Genomic DNA, 20,088 nt, shown 5'->3' on the forward strand with positions numbered 1-20,088 from the left:
ATTGAGAATTTTATTCTTTAGTACATGGTATGTTCAACATCTCTCGATGCAAAATCCACATGTAATCCTATCTCTGGGGTGCATGTGTTGGTCATAAAGAATAGGCAAAAGACATAAGTAACTCTATCTCTAGACCTACTTCATGCCCTAACTTAATGCATTCAATAGTTAAATTGCTCTCTCAAGTGACTTAACTACTTGATCACTTTAATCAACTGATCAGGAAGACTTAAGTAATAGATTTCATGTTCTCATTAAGTCAGAAAATTCACAAAAACACACAATTTCAAGGGTAAACAGATGGAAAAGTGAAAAATGGCCAAAGATAAGATTGAGTTAAAGATAAAAAAATGTTTATACAAACAATCTCAACTTAATGAAATGAAATGGTGAATGGAAATGAAAGATAAAAGGAAGAAGTGAAGCCACAAAGATAACAAATGTGTCATGTGGGCATCAAACTACGGGTAATTTCCATTTCCAATATTAACTCATATCAAACTAGGATTTCTCCCTTGCATTGGTATTGGGATGTCACTTATTATGTCCAAAATTATTAGTAAATTTGGTTTTCATAAATGAAATTAAGCAGATTTTTATAAACAATAAAATGCATCAACTTGGACCTCCCTACCCCCAAATTTGGAGATCAGCAAGGCCCTCATTATTGAAAAAGAACTATAAAAATGCCTTAGAAAAATTCAAAAGGAGGTTTGAGTTGAGGCTTGCACACATGGGAAATAAAAAACATGTTTCGTTTGTGAGGTTCTAGACTTAGATTTCTAACGCTAACTAAACATGTAAGTTATCAAACATTGGTATTATCATTGAGGTATCAAAGCTCAACGCAAGACACAAAAGTAAATAAAAGAAAGTATAAGAGGAATGCTAAAAGACAAACGCAAGAATCATAATGATATAAATTTCACTCATTAATCAAGAAATTTACACGGAATTCATAAATGCATAGACACATACAAAAGTTTGAAAATACAAATGAAATAAAAAAGAAGGCCAACACCCCCAAATTTCACTACGAGGCTGGTGCATCGTCCTTGCGTTTAGGTGTTAGTTTTTCGTCCATGAATCCAAGGGGATTGCTTAAATGATCTAGCAAAGAAGGAATGGCAAACATTCCCATCAAGACCTAGTTAATGTACTGCGTTGTGAAATTGAACTAGCCTTGACTCCTTTGTGTTTGTTGATGCAGATAATCCCTTAAAATTAAATTCTAGCATTACAGGATTTTCAATTGCAAATGAAGTGCTTCCATGGACGTGGCCAGGGGTCTTATTTATGCTTGGATGAAGTATTTGAGTTCATCTAAGTTGGCTTGGGAAGTAGGAGGTGTGGGTGCGTTAAGTCAAAGTGGTTGGGTTTCATGCATCTCCTCAAATGGGTTGTCAGTGGTTTGGGCATTGCTGGTTCCCACCCAGTTGGATCATAGATGGTCATGGGAGGATCAAAGGTTGGAAGTAGGAGTGAGCAGAGAGGGGAAGGCTAAGGCCTTTATGTTTAGCCAATTTGATCCCTACGCATTTCATTTTGGGGCGTTGGATCAATTGGGTCATCAACAGGAGGGGTTAAGGTTAAGGAAGTGGAAGATAAGTTGGGGTCTACGATATTGATGTCTTCGTACTCTAACACTAGCTCAACTTCAGATTCTTGCTCTTCTTGTGAAGCTTCATTATTTTGCTCATTGTTGGAACTCTCGACGCGTGTTCTCTTCGTCGCATGTTTTCAAGGTTGATGCCTTTGGTTTGGGAGGCAGATTTAGTTGGTTAGGCGGGCCTCGAAGTAGATGTTTAATCAGCTTAATGTCTATTAAACGTTCAACTTCTTCACAGTTATCCCAAGAGGGATGCCCGTGCGTTCACACAATGCATATATGAGCCACAAAAAATATAATTGCATGCATGAATTCCCTTGACTTCTTTAATTTGATCCATGGTGGTCTTTCCAATGTCGAATGAATGCATTGTATGATACAGTTGATGGCTAAGATCCACTACCATGTAACAGTTTCACCAGGCGTTATGGGCACGATGTGATTATTGATCAAGTAAAGCCACATGTTGGTGACTAGGAGAAGATTCCTGAGAACCACCGTCATGATGCCCATTCTAGATATTTGCCAAGAACTCTCAGGCTTAGCCACCACTCTTACCACATCCTCTAGTTGATCTGTGGGTGGTAGGCGGTAGCCACTTTGTACTTCACATTATATTTAGCTACTAATTTAGAAATGGTGCGATTAATAAAATGTGTATCTTCGTCACTTGTTAATGCCCTTGGTGTCCCAAAATGCGTGAAAATACTTGGTCACAAATTTGGAAACAGTTGTCGCATCATTTTTCACACAGGCCACTGCCTCGACCCACTTAGACACATAATCCATTACTACTAGAATGTACTATTGACCACAAGATAGAGGAAAAGGCCCCATTAAGTCAATGTCCCAAACATAAAAAAGTTCAACATCGAGTATGTTGTTGAGTGGCATTGCGTTCCTTGCTGAGATGTTGCCCGTGCATTGGCATGGGTCACATTTGAGAACATATTCCCTTGCATCTTTAAATAGAGTAGGCCAAAAATACCCACTCTAGAAGACCTTTGCAGTTGTCCTCTACCCTCCAAGGACCTCTATAAGAAGAATCATGGCATTCAGATAAGATGCCTTGTACTTTGACCTCGAGGACACATCAACGCATAATGGAATCTGGGCCTTGCTTGTAGAGAAATGACTCATCCCAAAAGTATAACTTGTAATGATGCACAAGTCATTTCCTTTGCTAGGTGTTGAAGTCTTCTGGAACTGTTTCGTAGTAAGGTAATTGACAATGTCAGCATACCATGACTCCCTATCTTCAACCTTGAGTAGGCGTTCATCAGGGAATGTGTCTCTAATTTTAGCCTGGCCCAACTGCATCTCCTTATTCTCTAATCTCGATAGGTGGTCGGCTACTTGACGTTCAGTACCTTTTCTATCTTTGATCTCTAGGTCAAATTCTTGTAGCAGCAACACCCAGGGAATGAGCCTAGGTTTCGCATCCTTTTTGTCCATCAAGAACTTAATAACAGAGTGATCAGTGTAAATGGATGCTTACGCACCATCCATGTAAGCTTTAAACTTCTCAGTAGCAAACACTACCGCAAGCATTTCCTTTTTAGTAGTTGTATAATTTTCTTGGGATTCATTAAGTGTCTTTAACGCGTAAGAAATGGGATGTATCGAGTTTCCCTTCTTTTGGCCCATCATAGTTCCAATAGCCACGTCGCTTGCATCACACATTAATAGAAAGGTTTGCGTCTAGTCCAAAACTATCAATACCAGTGTTGTTGTTAACGCATACCTTAATATTTTGAATGCTTGGTGGTAGTCATCATTAAATATGTAAGGCATGTTCAACTCTAGCAATGCACTCAGTGGAAGCACAATTTGGGAAAATCCTTTTACAAACCTTCTGTAGAAGTCTGCATGGCCTAGAAAGCTCCTCAGGATCTTAACTTTCGCAGACGTGGATAATTTTGCAATGACGTCAATCATGGCTTCATCCATCTTCAACCCATTATTGGAAACATTGTGCTCAAGAAAAATGCCTTCGATTACCATGAAGTGACATTTTTTTCCAGTTAAGTACCAAGTTCGTTTCCTTGCATTGTCATCATACATAGGAATCTTTGTGTTCAAACATTCCAGGTGCGTTGCACAGCCCAAAGGACATGCATTGGAATGCGAACATTCCAAAGGCGTATGTAAAAGTAGTTTTCTTTTGGTCCTCAGGGGTGATTAAGATTTGATTGTAACCAGAATACTCATTTAAGAAACAATAGAACTATTTTCTGACTAATCTATCGAGCATCTGGTCAATGAAGGAAAGTGGAAAGTGGTCTTTCTTCATCGATACATTCAGCTTCCTGTAGTTTATACAATTACGCCACCCAGCAACAATTTTGGATGGGATTAATTGTTGTTGCTGTTGAGTACTTCAGTTGTGTCACCTTTCTTTGGCATGCATTGAACTGGGCTTACCCAACTACTATAAAAAATAGGGTAGATTACCTCTGCATCGAGTCATTTAATCATTTCTTTCTTTACCACTTCTTTCATTATGGGTTTGAACCTGTATTAGGGCTCAATCGATCCAGTCTTCCTTTCCTCCAATCTGATTTTATGCATACAATAAGTTGGGCTAATTCCTCGAATATCAGCTAGTGTTCATCTAATTGCACGTGTATGCTTTTTTAGTATCTGCAATAAAAGCTACTCGTTAGAATGAGAAAGTGTAGCTGAAATTATGATAGGTCTATTATTGTTTCCAAGAAAAGATTATTTCAAGTGATATGGAGGAGGTTTGAGTTCAAACGTTGGAAACTCCTCTAGAGATGGGAGCATTGGTTTTGTCTGCCGCTCATCCAAACTTAGTAGCTCAAACCTCCTTGTACCTTCGCTCAACACATGGACCTCACAAACTTGGTCCAATTCTTGATCCTCATCCTCGAGTAGTTAAATGAAGCCAATGGGTTGACAAGTCTTTGCATTGTTTGGGAACTTCAATGTGTTTAACACATCAAATTTCACTTCTTGGTTGTCCACATACATTGTGAGTTCCCTCTTGTGCACATCAATCAAAACTTTTCCGGTGGCTAGGAACGGGCGTCCAAGAATGATTGGAACATCCCTGTCAGCTTCACAATCTAAAATAATGAAATCTCTCAGAAATATGAACTTATCATCACGAGAACATTTTTAATCTTTTCTTCTGGATAAGTGATTGATCTGTCGACGAGCTAGAGCATTACCATGGTTGGTCTAGCTTCACAAATCCCTAGTTTCTTAAAATTGAGAGGGCCATGAGATTAATACTGGCTTCTAGATCACACAACACATACCCCACGTCTACTCCTCTCACACAACACATACCCCACGTCTACTCCTCTCATGGAACAAGGGACACTGAAACTGCTTGCGTCTCTCTATTTTTTAGGAATTTTACCATTGATCGATGTGTTGCATTCCTGTGTTAACGCAACGGTTTTAAGCTCACCAATCTTTCTTTTCTTCGTCAAAATATCCTTGAAAAAATTTTACATAACTAGGCATTTATTCTAACGCTTCAGTAAGAGAGATATTGATATGTAATTGTTTAACAACCTCAAGGAAGCGTTTGAACTACTTCTTGTCATTCTTTTTCTGCAGACGTCGGGGAAATGGTGCATTCAGACGCACCTCAGGCTCCCCTGCGTTTATTGTGCTCGGCTGAGAATGACTTACAGAGCCAGATGCTCTTTCTCAAATGCCATAGTTGCTTGTGTCGTATCCTCAGATGTTAAAGGATAGAGGTCTTTTCTTGGGTTCCTATTCTCTTGTACCAATGGTTGACCAGTGCGCAATGTCACTGCATGACGTTGCTTCTTGCCATTATTATTTTCTGACGCTCCAGTATTACTAGGCAATACTCCATGTGGCCGATTGTTCAGCTCACTAGCAATTTGCCTAACTTGCATCTCCAAGTTCCTGATCAATGATGCTTGGCTTTTCTACAATGCATCGTTCTAAACTATATATTCTTTTCACAGGTTTTCAAGCGGAGATGATGAGCTCGACGCGTTTTCCCCTCTATTAAAAGTTTGATGTTGAGGCTGCTGCTGCGTAGGCTGGAATCCAGGCATGGCCCTTGCCTATGATGCTGATGTGTTCCAAGATGATGTTGATCTTACTGGTGACCTCCCTAAGAAAAGTTAGGATGGTTTTTCCATCCAGGGTTATAAGTATTTGAGAATGGATTGTTCTTTACAAAATAGACTGACTGTGGATTCTGTGGGCAATCATTGTTAGTGTATGACTCTCCACAACCCACACAGCTTACCATAGGTTATGTGAATGCGTCTACTTACTGCACACTCTGCATTTGTGCTGTATTACTTATCGTTAGATTATTCAACATGTTAGTCATTGCAGCTACTTGTGTTGACAGAATGGCCACTGCGTTGGTGTCAATAGCATTGTGTGATCGCCTCTTACTATCTATTTTTTGGTCGTAGGCGTCATCAACCCATTCTATGTTATGCTTGGCAATCCAACCTAAAATTTTCTTGGCTTCATTATATGATTTATCCATAATGCTGCCTGTGACAGCTACATCTGCTACCATTTGGGAAGGTCTGTTTAGTCCCCCATAGAGAGTTTATATTTGTATAGTCAGAGATAGCCCATGGTTGGGACAATTTTTTACTAACCCTTTAAATCTCTCCCATGTAGTGCTAAGTGTCTCAAACTCTCCATCCTAGAAATTCATGATCTTCAGATGCCTCCTTACGTTGGCTGTGGGAGGGAAAAATTTCTGCATGAATTTCTCCACTAGCTTATCCCATGTCGTTATCTCACCCGACTCTAAAGAGCTCGCTCATTGTTTGGCATCATCACAAAGTGAGTAGGGAAACAAAGACAATCTGATAACCTTCTGGCATGATTCCAGGAATAAAAAATGAGTTACAGGTTTATAAGAAGCATTTCATGTGGGCCTAGGGATCCTCACCGTGGGCACCTCCAAATTGTCTTGCTCTCTGCAACATTTTGAGCATAACTTGCAAAACATTCACAAGTTCAAGCTCAACTTGTAATACTCCTTTGATTGAAAGTTTCTATGAAAGATACAAAAACAAAATTTTGGTTAACTTCGTTGTTAGAATCCTTAGCGACGACGTCAAAAACGTGTTCACCTCGTGATTGATTCTAAAAGTGCTTAAAATGATGAGGGAGGATGGTGATGAATAACTATGATGAATGTAGTTGGATGATAGATTGATTTCTCTATTGGTAAGAAAATTAGGCAATGCGTTGGTAGTGGATGTGTGCACACCTTGTGCATGTGTACAAGTTCTCTCAAGTTAAACCCAAGTATAAATCTAACCTAAGTTTCCTGGTAAGTCCAGAGTCAAATGCAGGGATTCTAGAATGATAGAGACTTTCTCAACCTTAAGAAGTTTTAGTTCACGTTTTAAATCAGCAACTATAGACATGATATGATTGTCAGCCAATAGAGAATCAATACTCTCCTTTTGAATGTCAAGAACCTTTAGGTCATCCTGCCACTTGTCAAAGAGTACTGTATAGAAAGAATTAGATGAGACAGGGTTATTTTCACTATTTTCACTCCCAACAAATACACAAAAATCCGAATCCTCATAAGACGAAGTATCTAAGGAGAAGTTATTGACAAATGCCCTAACATCCACTTCAGATTCACTACTTTCATCAGAATCCCCATCAGACTAGGTTAAGACATAACATTTATTTTGCCTTTTTAGAAAGTTTGGGCATTCAACTTGGAAGTGACAAAAACCTTCACACTCTCTACATCTGAATGAAGTTTCTTTATTTTGAACACTTGTGGAGCCATTCTTGTTTGAATCCGTACGAAAATTTTGAGGTTTGTGTTGTTTAGGGGAAAAATTGCTTTTTGATTTGGTATTCCGAGAACTTGGATTTCCTGATTTCTTTTCAAATTGTTTGAGCACACAATTAAACTACTTAAACAATAAAGAAATAGAGTCAGCAAAAGACTCATAAAACTCCTCATTCAAATCATTGAGCTTTTCTTCAACTGAGGACTACAAAGCCAAACTCTTATTCTTTTCAAATTTTTCTTCAATTGTCATTTCAAATGTGAGAAGAGATCCAAGTAACTCATCCATTTTCATTTTTGAGATGTCATGGGCTTCCTCAATGGCTGTCACTTTCATGTCAAATTTCTTAGGCAAAGACCTAAGAACTTTCCTAGCAAGTTTTTCCTTTGAGATTTTCTCCCCTAGAGCAAATGACTCATTAGCAATATCAAGTAACCGGACATAAATTCAACAATCATTTTGAGATTCTCAAACTTCGATGTTAAAAGTTGTAACCTTAAGAGCTTGACCTTTGAAGTTCCTTTATGAGCAATAGATAGAATGTCCCAAGCTTCCTTTGTTGAAGTGTAAGTATTAATCAAATGGAATATATTGCGATCCACACCATTAAAAATAGTATTTAAGGCACGAGAATTTTCTAGGAAAGTTTTATCTTTTGCTTCAATCCATTGAATCTTTGGCTTCAGAACTTCTTTGTCTTCAACATTCTTCATAGTTGGAGGAGACCAACGAGTTACAATGGCTTTCCAATTTTTTCTATCAATGGACTTAAAAAATGCAATCATCCTGGCTTTCCAATAAGAGTAATTTGTACCATCAAGAACAAAAGGACGCATAGTGGAACCACCTTCCTTAATACCTAAGGTAAAAGTGACCTGCTTTGATACCAATTGAAATTTTGAAAAATGGTTGTAAGCACTCAATATACGTGTTGCAAAATCGATAATTAAAGAACACAAAAAGGAACGTAGAGTAGGAAAGATCGACATACAGATATACGTGGTTCACTAATAGTGTATTAGCTACGTCCACGAGCAGAGGGAGAACAATATTATTTGAGACAATGTTTTCAGAATTACATCAAAACAGTACCTCTACGGTTAGAGAGTCTGTATAGCGCACTACTCTAAGACCTAGGGTCAAAATCATAAATAACTGCAAATAAATAAATATGTTGAATACAAAATCTAAATAGGCTCTTCGACCCGGCTCGCTGACCGGTCAGCGAGACCCCATACTATGTTGTTTGAAGCGCCAGCAAACATATTCAAGGCATTTCAACAATATGCTCACACAACATCTTGACACATTCATAGATAATAGCAAAAATAATGTAAAGAAAATTCAAATGAACACACTAAGTTTGTTAACGTAGTTCGACAATGAACCACCTACGTTTGGGAGGTAGTATGCCTAGGAAAGATAATCCACTAATATAAGAAAGTTAAGCGATTACAACGTTGTACTTATCTGTAAGTTAACAAAATTACAGTGACACCTGTTCAACCAGACATTGTTGAACACCTAGGCTGCCGCTAGATGTGAGACTCCCTCTCTTGAACTTAGGCTGCCCTAAGTATATGAACATTAGTGATGAAACAATTAGGTTCCCCCTAATTGAATGAGATTCCCTCTCATGAGATATTGTCTTTCCTTCTACTTGTGAACTCCCTTCACAAGAGAACCTAGAATCCCCCTAAGTAATGAGAACTCCCTTCTCGATGCAAAGCAACTTAGGCTCCTTTAAGGTTTGAGAAATCCTTCTCGATGAACAAAGTCTTAGACTCCTAAGACCAAACAAAATCTTTGTGAATAGTGTGAGAATTAACGAAGAACACATCGTCACAAATGCAACATAGAGAACTTCGTCTTCACCGCAAAGAGAAAGCTCTTACTAAATAATTTTGACACACAAATATACTCAAATAATGAATATAGCAGTAACCCTAGCAACGATCTTCTTAACAATAAATAGCACAACGGAAACAAGGGAAATAATCCCATAGAAAACTGTTAGCCTATCAGAAAGGAAAATATTTCATAAGAAATATTCTATAGAATATGATAAATAAGGAAAGAAATATTCTGCAGAATCAGCAACTGAAAAGATAACTTCTGAAACAAGATCCTTCTGGGACAAGAGAAGAGACAATTCCAGAAAGCTCAAGAAAGTGAAGTCGGGGAACTTAAAGAAATATATTTAGCCCAATATCATATTTCTAACAAACATGATAACTATGATATGTATATCCAAATACCTAACAACATCCTAATACCTATGACATGTATATCCATTTATGAACAACATCACAGCCAGTCATGCGTATAAGACCACACCACATGTGAGTAACTACCTATTGACATGTGTACAAGGGTATACACATGTCAATCGATAACCAACAACATCTAAGTATTAAAAATTGTTTGCTAATTAATAACATCTAGATATCATAGACAATTTGCTAACTGTCTAGTCATGTGCCTAGGGTGACAGTACAAGTGATTAACTACCCATTGACATGCGTATAATGATATACATAACTATCCTATATCAAATACATTTTGCGTTCACAACATCCAAATATCTAAGATAATTTGCTAACTATCCAAACATCCGATTAACAGCAATGCAGACAAAATAATCATGTGGGAGAGACACAGCATCCAAATACCTAAATATATCTATTTGTTTACAACATGACAAGCCGTCAAAGATGTATAACAATATTTCCAAAGGTGTACATATGAATATTGACATATATTCAAATATCCAAATAACAAAGGTATAAACAAAATAATCATGTGCCTATAATATGTATATCCATTAATTTGCAACATCACAACTAATCATGCCACTAAACATAAACACCTTGTATTCAAAATAACTATTTAATCTTCTAATACTATGGCCCACAAATACAACTATACTAAAAATAAATATATATTGTATCCAAAGAAATCAAACAACCAATTTTAGTATGATCAACTACAGATAACTCATTAGTTTTAAGTAAGTTTAGAGTGATTTGGACTAATTTTAGGAGCATTTTTAGTTTGTTTAGGCTTTTTTTATTTTTTTATTTTTTTCAGAAACAACATATGATGTTGACATGATTTTTCACTCCTAGGTCCCATAAATAACATGTACTAAGAATAAATATACTGTCTTTGAAGAAATTAGACAACCAATCTTAACATGATCAACTACAAATTACTTTTTGTTTTTAAGAAAGTTTAGAGTGAATTTGGATCACCAATTTTAGGAGCATTATTTACAGTTTGTTTTAATCGTTTATGGGACAAGATTTTAATCATTTTAATTGATCCTTACTCTCTTATAATTTGCTCTTACAAAAGTCAGATTATTTTCTAGTATTTTATTGATATATCTATTTTTGTTATTTTTCTTCGAATGATTGTAAACCTTTCATGGTTAATGTTTTTTGATAGTAACAAAAATTTATAATTTTTGAATCTATAAAAAAAAATTCTAAAAGTTAGTCAAAATGTTTTAATAAATATACATTGAAAGTTGGACTAATAAATGAGAATTCAATTTAACCTATCAAAGCAATGAGTGTCACAAAAGGAATCATGTGTCAATAAATCAATGGGTATGCTACATTTAAATAACAGCATAAACGATTCACTGAAATTAAATAAAAGTATTAAAGTTTAGGAAGTAAAATAGATATGAAGTCAAACCTATTTTAATTTTAAAATTAAAAATTCATAGAGATTTAATAATCACAATGACTAAAAGTTATAGTTTCTAAAAATCATCTGCAAAAGATCATGTATTGTGGTGACATATATTTTCATAAAATGTGATACGTCTTATTTTTATGATTAAAGCTTTATGATTGTTATACTTTTATGGCATTCTTATGGATATTTTTGTTCGAAAAAAATAGTGAATATACATCGCAACAAAGCTCTTAGATGTGAGAAAATTTCATATCTCTTGCAAGTCTTTGATTTATCTTTTTTTACTAATTAGGAAAATAATTTTGTGTATAAAAATCACCATTTATTTGGACTACTGGTTAGGGCATTTATTGTAATTAATACTCTCCATTGAAATTCAATCCTACTTTTGATAATTTGAATATGAAAAAACAGAGAAATTCAATCACCTCACCGATCATGAAGGAGTTGGCTCGAGCTTAATTAATGACCATAATTATCAGCACACAACAATGTTGTTGCTCATTTTTTCTTTCTTTCTTTCTTTCTTTTTGAACATCGTTTTGTTTTTAGGGTTTTGAATTTAAAGAAAAAGGATTGATAGTGATTTAATTTGGGGAAAGAAAAAGGAAAATTTTCAATTGATTTAAAGGGTTAGAACATGGCAATATTCCCATTAAATTGTATCTTGATCCAGACACAAATGACAATTTTTATCATAAACTTTGCAATTTATATTTGGTGATAAGTTTTCTATCGAGAAAATGTGAGTGAATTATAAAATATATATTTGGAAAATTGCATTATATGACAAATAAATTTTAAGAAAAGAAAGTCACGACTTCAACTTTTTTGTAATTATAGATGTGACAATCATATAACAATCACATACAAATCAAATAGCAATAACATAATAATCACATAGAAATCAGATAACAATAAAATTTTCAGGTGAAAATTTTTTGTCATGTTTAAAAAAAAAAAAAAAAACTAAGGAAGCACGCCCAATTTTCAATTTATTTTTTAATTAAAGTTGCAATTGTCCTATATATTTGGTATGTAAATGATAAGATTCAGACAAAAATTAGAATATATTCTAGTTTTTAATTGAAATTTGTAACATTTTTGGTGGACTTATTTAACATTCCATTTTGTAAATTAATTAGATTTAATCTTATGCAAAATTTGATTTTTTTTCCCCTTTAAAATAATGTGTTTTTAGATGTTTTTACATTATTATTGTATATTCTACAAAATTTGAAGTGGTAATAAAAATTACTAACACTTATCCTAATTTATATTAGGATCTAGATTAATGTAATTGAAAAGTTTGGATTAGAAATAAGGCAGTTTAGTAAAATGCTTAAAATCGAACATATCTTAACTCACATATAAATGTATGCTAAGATCAAGAACTATGTGATTTGAATCCGTACCTCTATTCTACTTTTAAAAAAATAGATTAAATTTTTTTTTTTTTTTCAAAAATAGGAAATTGCCATTTTTTTAAGACAAGAAAATTTCAATTATTGATGTCTGATATTTTCTTTGTAATAAATGTCAGCCACCCCAAAAAATGGCGACTCTAGTGAGTACTTTATTTCATTATGTTATCTACCAATATTACGTCGAATCTATATCAAAATTAATAATACAAATTTATAATAGTTAAACTATTTTCATAATGACGATATGCTATTGTCATTAAATGTTGTTGGTTGACATTTAATGGGTACAGGCTGAAATTTTAGTTTTTGTCAACATAATTTGGTTAATTACAAAACTTTTCTGAGAAAATTTTGTAAATACCCTAATTTATACTGTAGATAATAATATTGATTTTTCATTATTCTCCGTCTATTTTATTTTCTTCAACTTTACCCTTCCAACTAAATAAAACTTTGAAAAAAATATAAATTTGCATCCTTAAATTTGGAAGGTTGTAGCTAATTTAAGTTCGAAACTTTCATAAATGTATCAATTTATACTTTCTATTGCATTTTGTTTGGATGGACATCTCATGTGAGATTTATAATTAATTTTATCAATTAGACATCTAAAATTTTCATTAGCAAATCAATTTCGATCCTCAACTAAGATTTTTTTCAAAATTTTTATTCATCCAACATTTGAAGAATTCTAAATATATATGTCTACAAATTAAATGTATGAACAATTTTCGAATGTAATCATAATAAAGGATCAAAATTGATTCACTTATAACAATTTGAAAATTTGATTTGAATTAAGTATATGTTTAGCATGATATTTTTCAGACTAAGTCTAAAGAAGGGTGTTAATTGATACACATATGTACGAAAGAATTAAATTGATACAATTATTAGTTTATAGTTTAAATTAATATAATTTTCAAAGTTTAAATGAAAACTGAAAATTTTCCTTTTTTTTTTAGAAGTCTCGCAAAATAGACGATTGGATTGAAAAGGAAAGATCGAGTAGATTATTGGTAGGTGAGTCGAAGTATTTAAAACAAGAAATTGTTATTTTTTTCTTTAATAGGGATGGTTGGTAGTATAAGATATCATAAAGTTCCATCTCAAAATCAATCAGCAAAGAGATGAAGTAGCCCATATATTTTATTAATTAAGACTAGTTAGAGAACATGTGAGATCGATGCAAGTGGTTAAAAATATTTACCACATAATTTTTTTAAATAAATATACTTTTTTTAAGGAAAGATTAAATAAATATATTTTTAGTTAAATGAAAAAAAATAAATATATGACATGAAATTTATAAATAATGAGAAAGTTAAATGGATATAATTCTTTGATAAATACTGGTCATGAAGTTAAACGTAATTAATGACATAAAATGAAGACATGTCAAGATATTTGTTTTTGTTAAATGATGCGTATTTATATGTGAATTCAAATTTCAGTTTACTAATTCTTTATTAATGAAGAAAAATAAAAAATAAAATAAATAAATCCAGAAAGGGGAAAAAAAGAAAAAGAGTCAAAGAGTTATTAAAAAAAATAGTATGAAAAAATACGTGGACAAAATAAGAATTGCTAGAAGATCTAATGACAAAAAAATTACCTTATCAATTAAGGTATATAGACTATAGCACGAAGAAAGAAAAGACAATGATATAAATCATAAATCTAACAAATGAAACCACCCAAGAAACTTAGGAGTTAATGTTTTAACAAGAGTGTACGGTTAGTAGTTGAGTTTATATTAATAGTTAATTTGAGTTTAATTCATAATAAGTGAGATACATTAAGAATTTGAAGTACATTGAGAGTTGAATCATACATTCTTAGGAGTGCTAGTAGGAAAGAAAAGAAAGAAATTATATGCATTAATAAATTTGTATGGAAGAAGTCTTTATTGATTATTTTTTGCGATTCAAATTACTCTATTTTATTGTGATTGATTAAGAAGATTTAAAGTGATATGATATGATATTACTTTGTCAATCTTTTTTATATTTTATTATTTATCGTTTTACTGAGTTTTAAGAAAAGATGTTGATTTTGGAATTTTGTGATAGATATTTTAGGATTTTATGTATAACTTCAAGTTTTTGTTCATATTTGGTTGGTATGAAAATTGATATAAGAAATGGAAATGAGAGAAAAAAGAGAGTATTTACATGAAGAAAAAAATGACAATATCTATATAAATTGTTTTAAAATTGGTTCTTTTCCTACTCAAGATACTTCAAAGAAATAGACTATATATACTAACGATATAGGAGCATTTGAACTATTTTTCTTTTTAAAAGGTTGAGAGTATTAATGTAATTTCAAAAGTTTATGATTATTTTTTAAACAATGTACTAACAATTTTCGTTCATATACCAACGATGAGAGTATTTTTTTATTTTTTTAAAGTTTAAGAGTATGATCGAAATTTTTGAAGATTCAAAGATATTTTTGAAACAAAGTACTAAATGTTTCATCCTAAATTAACGATAAGGATATTTTTAAAGTGTTTTAAAAAAACTTTAAAAATATTGAAATTTCTAAAAATTTAGAGGTACTTTGGATACAGAGTATAAACTTCCAAGGGTGTTTCTATAATTTAGTCAAAATATAGTAACGTCAGCAAATTTTTTGTACCTTGAGTCTTCTGAGGTTCAATTTTTTAAAAAATTAAATGGCCGAGATTTGATTTTTTTTTTTTTTTTTTAAAAAAAACGAACATTAATTATAAAGATATACGTCGATGTATAAAAAAGTCAAGACGGTTTTGACATCATTATTAACGATTAGTCAATATATAATATCTTTTAAAAATACTCTTAAGATATAAAAATATATTATTAATATGAATCCCAAAATAGAAATACATTTTATAAAACTTAATTTGAAAGTAATTTCACGTCAATTTTATTTTTAGAAATTTATTTTTTTAACTATAAATTTATTAGTACTGTATAAAATTAATTAGGTGGTCTTTCTTTTTTATTAAAATTAGTAGATAAATTAACAAGACTTTAAACGTGGGTAAAAATTGCAATACCTATTTAAAATTTAGATCTAATTTTTTTATAAAAAATTAGAACTTCAATTGATACATTTAAAAAGTTTAGGTTCAAACTCAATTCTCCCAAAAAAAAATATATATATATATATATATTAATTATTGTCCCCAGAATATATCATCTTATGTGTGCTTAAATCCCTCAAAATAATATATCATCACATTTGGCAATCAAAATAAGGGAGATAAATTAGGAAAAATTAAAGAAATTGAAGTGCTAATCTTTGGAGGTGTTGAAGACATTTGTTCTTGTGGTGACACTTGTTGTTGATGTGGCTATAGATTTGATCTTGGTTTTGTGAGTTCTAGTTGATTTTATTGAGGTGGCCCTTTTCATAGAGTATGGATACTATACAATGAAGTTTATATATGACATAGTAATTGGTTGAAGCACATTGATTACGAATGTGATACGCATTTTCTTATACCATCTTCTTTAACTTTATTTTTTATATTTAGTATAATTTTCTCAATCCATCATGTTTATTAGGATGTTTGCAATTGACTATGGAAACAATATATAATCAATTAGAACTAGACGAGATCATAGTTTAGTATTATGTATTTATTGGACGCTACATATGATGCATGTTTGTTATAACAATGCATAAGTAGTCAATTTTTTAGGTTTAGAGAAATGTGATATAATGTCATGTTTGTTAAGGTTAGGCCTTATATGTACCTCCCGAATTTTAGGAAAATTTAAATTAGTTATCTAAAATTATTGAGTTTTAATTTTTCTTTCATTTTTGGAAATTGGGATTAAATTGAAATAATTGAAAGGCTTTTATTGGTTAAATTGAATTTAATTGATTAGATATTCAAATTAATTATCTTAAAAATATTGAACTGTGCCTATTTTGAATTTTGGAGCCAACCTAAAACAATTAAGGAGATCATTAATTTTATGTGCTTTTAAATTGATTTAAATATTTGAAAGAATTAATTTTATGTGCTTTTAAATTGATTTAAATATTTGAAAGAATTAATTTTATCTGCTTTTAAATTGAGTTAAATATTTGAAAGAATTTAATTTGTATCAAATTGATGGATTTTGTGCCATTTAATTTTGGTTTTTGAAGCCTAAATTAAGGTAATTTGAGGAGTTAATTGATTTATTAATTTAATAGAATCTTTGGAGATTTTGGAGATATTGTGATAAAATATTTTATTTATCTTTTTTAAAATTTGAAAAAAAAAGGAAAGAATTAGGATTTTATTAAAAAAAAAATTAAAGGAGAGTGAAAAGAGGAAGAAAATCGGAGAGAAAGAAATTCGATTTTTCAACGACAGCTTCCACAAAATTGTCGATTGCCGAAGTTTTAATCGTTGGATCGTGCTGAAGCTTGATCAGTCTATTTGGGATATATAGGGTTTCATTTTGACGGTCGGATCGTTGATCGAAGCTATTGGTTTTTTCGTAATCGCTGCTGAATAGAATCTGTAAAATTGGAAATTTTCTTTCTCTGACTCTCGCAAACCCTCCTCATGCAAGACCCTCATTGCTAGCCTCTAGCCTAAACAATTTACACTGTCCGACAGCAACACCCGTCGCTTGCCTATGGTTGCCACCACCACTGGCGCCATTGTCACCGGAACTGATATCTTGGACAAGTTATTTGGTGTTTTATGGGTGTTTTTAGGAGATCTTGAATACCCATCAAATTTTTATTTAAGTTTTGGCTCACCCATATTGTTTTGATGTTGAAATTGGGCTTCCACAGACACTTAAGGTGCTTTTCGATAAGATTAAAATTGTTAGGCATTCTTTTTTTTTTTTTTTTTTTTTTTTTTGTAAGGTTTGGAGTATTTGTTGAGAATTTTTGGATACCACTAAGTGTCGACTTAACTTTTGTTTTAATGGTGATTTCTGGAGGTTGGATTAAAAAGTCTAAAGCTACTATCCATTAATGTTAAAGGTTGATATTGGTGATTTAGTGGATTGTGTTGGTTTTGAAGTGTTGAAGTGGTTTTGGGATCAAACCACATGTTGGGTAAATTATTTGGAGACATTTGGGTTAAGTTGTGATCGGAATTATGTCCTAAATGATGGAATTAATTTTGATTTTTGGTATAGGGTTTGATTCAGGAATCGAAGGATTTTGAGGTGTTGTTCACCAAATTTGAGATCAATTTCGAGACAATTTGGGTAAGTAATTAGACTTTGGAATTGTAAATATTTGGCCTTAATGGATCGTGTAAATTGGGTGATTGGAAATTTTGGACTTATTTTGGAAATCCTAATTTTTAGCTTATCACATAGGACTTGGTTCTTGACCTTTTGGGCAAATAAAAGTTAAGGTTTTTTGAGCTCGTATTGACTAAAACTTGAGGTGTCCTTGGTCAACTAGTCGCCTCTACCACTTGGACTGCTTATTTAAGATTACTTGAACTATTCACTTAAGAATATATGGACTGGTTACTTAAGATTACATGGACTGTTTCTTGAGACTGCTAAGATGGATTAGATTGATAATGCTAGACTTTTGGGACAGATAATTTATGACTGATTGAACTGCATGATTTAATGACATTGATTGATTGGATTAGATTGTTTTGACCATGATGAATGTACTGTTGACAGAGGATATACTGGAAACTTTACCACTAAGATAAACGATCGTAAAATATAACACAGGAGTTATATGAAAACTGCATTAAGTTTTAGGGTTCTTGTTAGCTTTTCTTATATGAGTGGGTATACACATATGACTATATATGTCACACCCCGTACCAGATTACCCCCCTAACTTGGATGGAATGGTGACTGCACCAGTTATCAACCCTTTTGTTGGCACTTACTACCTACCTTACCTATTAAACCTTGCTCAAACCCTGAATACATTCATAATAACTCAGAACTTAACACATTTACATTAAGGGTTTCGCAGCATTGTTTATACATAGATAATACAACCTAGTGAGCCACATCAAGAATACTAGTCACTAGAAAGACACATGTGTACTAACTAATATAGGTCTTCAATTACGCTTCCCTCAACCTGCTTCTTTGAGTGACAGAGCAACAGCAGAATAGTCTTTTGGGAACTGACCGCTACCTGAAAGAAAACATTTGAAAACGTGAGCTAGAAGCCCAGTGAGTAACTTAAAACATAAATCTCGCGCTTAAACTGAAAGCTCGAAAACAAAATACTGGAACTAAAATATACCAAGCAACCGTGTACATAAAACCTTTACAACCATTGTATCTAAAACCTGAATCTTAATTGAGACCCTTACTTCGATCTCTTCATACTGAGCTATGGCTAGGAGGGACTCCTATGTCGATCTCTTTAAAAAAATATATATATCGATGGGCATCTCAAACAACTTCCTCTAAACATTAGCATTGATAACTACTCTTAAACACCATTAAACATCATTATTTCTTAGTTGAGAACGAGCATACCTCGCTCTAGCTCCCAACGTATGTTATCGACCATGAGACCCATGCTTTGAACTCTCTTTGCTGGTTTATGGCCTAGGAGACCCATACTTCGGCCTCTCCTTCAAAACTACCCACGTGTACGTGGAGGTTTCTATGTACTGTCAACACCTTAGGTACATTTATTCAGATACCTTTCTTACCTTCAGTACTCCTTTTCATTGTGTTTAGGAATATCAACACATGTACTTTAACAATCTTAGGTATATAAACATAGCATATCAAGCTTAGTTTTAACCCTAACGCATGGTTTATACTTTATAAAATAAGTTGGCTTAAATCGTGTTGAACTAGCTTGTAAAAACTATTAGCATGCGTTAGATATGAAAAACATACTTGGAAAACCCATATATTAGTAACATCATGCGTTGATAAACATTCATAAGCATTAGAAATTCCAAACTATCCTTCTAGCCTAGGAGAAGATATGACTGCCTTTATGCTTAGTTGAGAGTGAATTACTAGATCTAACCCTCAATGTCAACCTTAGTCGGGAAGAACCCTTTTGTTCAATCTCTCGACGTCGTATTACCTACGTGCACGTGGTTATAACTGAGTACCGTCATACCTTGGGTGCTTTGCTCAGATACCTTATCAAATGTCCTTCAGTATCGAGTTGCTAAGATATCTTCTCAAATGTCCTTTGGTATCAAGTTGGTTTAGTACCTTTTCAAATGTCCTTTGTACCAAGTTAGTCAGATACCTTCTCAAATGTCCTTTGGTATCTGGTTGGGTGGACACCTTCTCAAATGTCCTTCAGTATCGTGTTTTAAGTAAAACTAGTCATAAACATTTAGTTGAACACTAAGACAAGATAACCTATTTACATTATGTCAATTCCATAGAAAACATGCTTTACTTAGCATGAGAAACAGTTTCACAAATACGTTGCTTGACACTTCATTTAAATACTTAGCATGAGAAATATCTTCAAAGAAATCATAGTTTCTAACACTTAGCATGAGAAATAACATCAAGGAAATCATGGTTTCTAAATCATTAAAACATCAATTCATCACATAGTCACTCAC

At 32.9% G+C, this 20,088-nt stretch overlaps 1 pseudogene; it reads right to left on the reverse strand.

The window, feature by feature from the left end:
• Positions 1-7,614: 7,614 nt before the first annotated feature.
• Positions 7,615-8,246, reverse strand: LOC150032641 (uncharacterized; annotated as a pseudogene).
• Positions 8,247-20,088: the final 11,842 nt, after the last annotated feature.

The sequence above is a fragment of the Benincasa hispida genome, chromosome 11 (assembly GCF_027475165.1).
Source record: "Benincasa hispida cultivar pf3 chromosome 11, pf3_genome.v1.1, whole genome shotgun sequence".
Taxonomy (NCBI): Eukaryota; Viridiplantae; Streptophyta; class Magnoliopsida; order Cucurbitales; family Cucurbitaceae; genus Benincasa; species Benincasa hispida.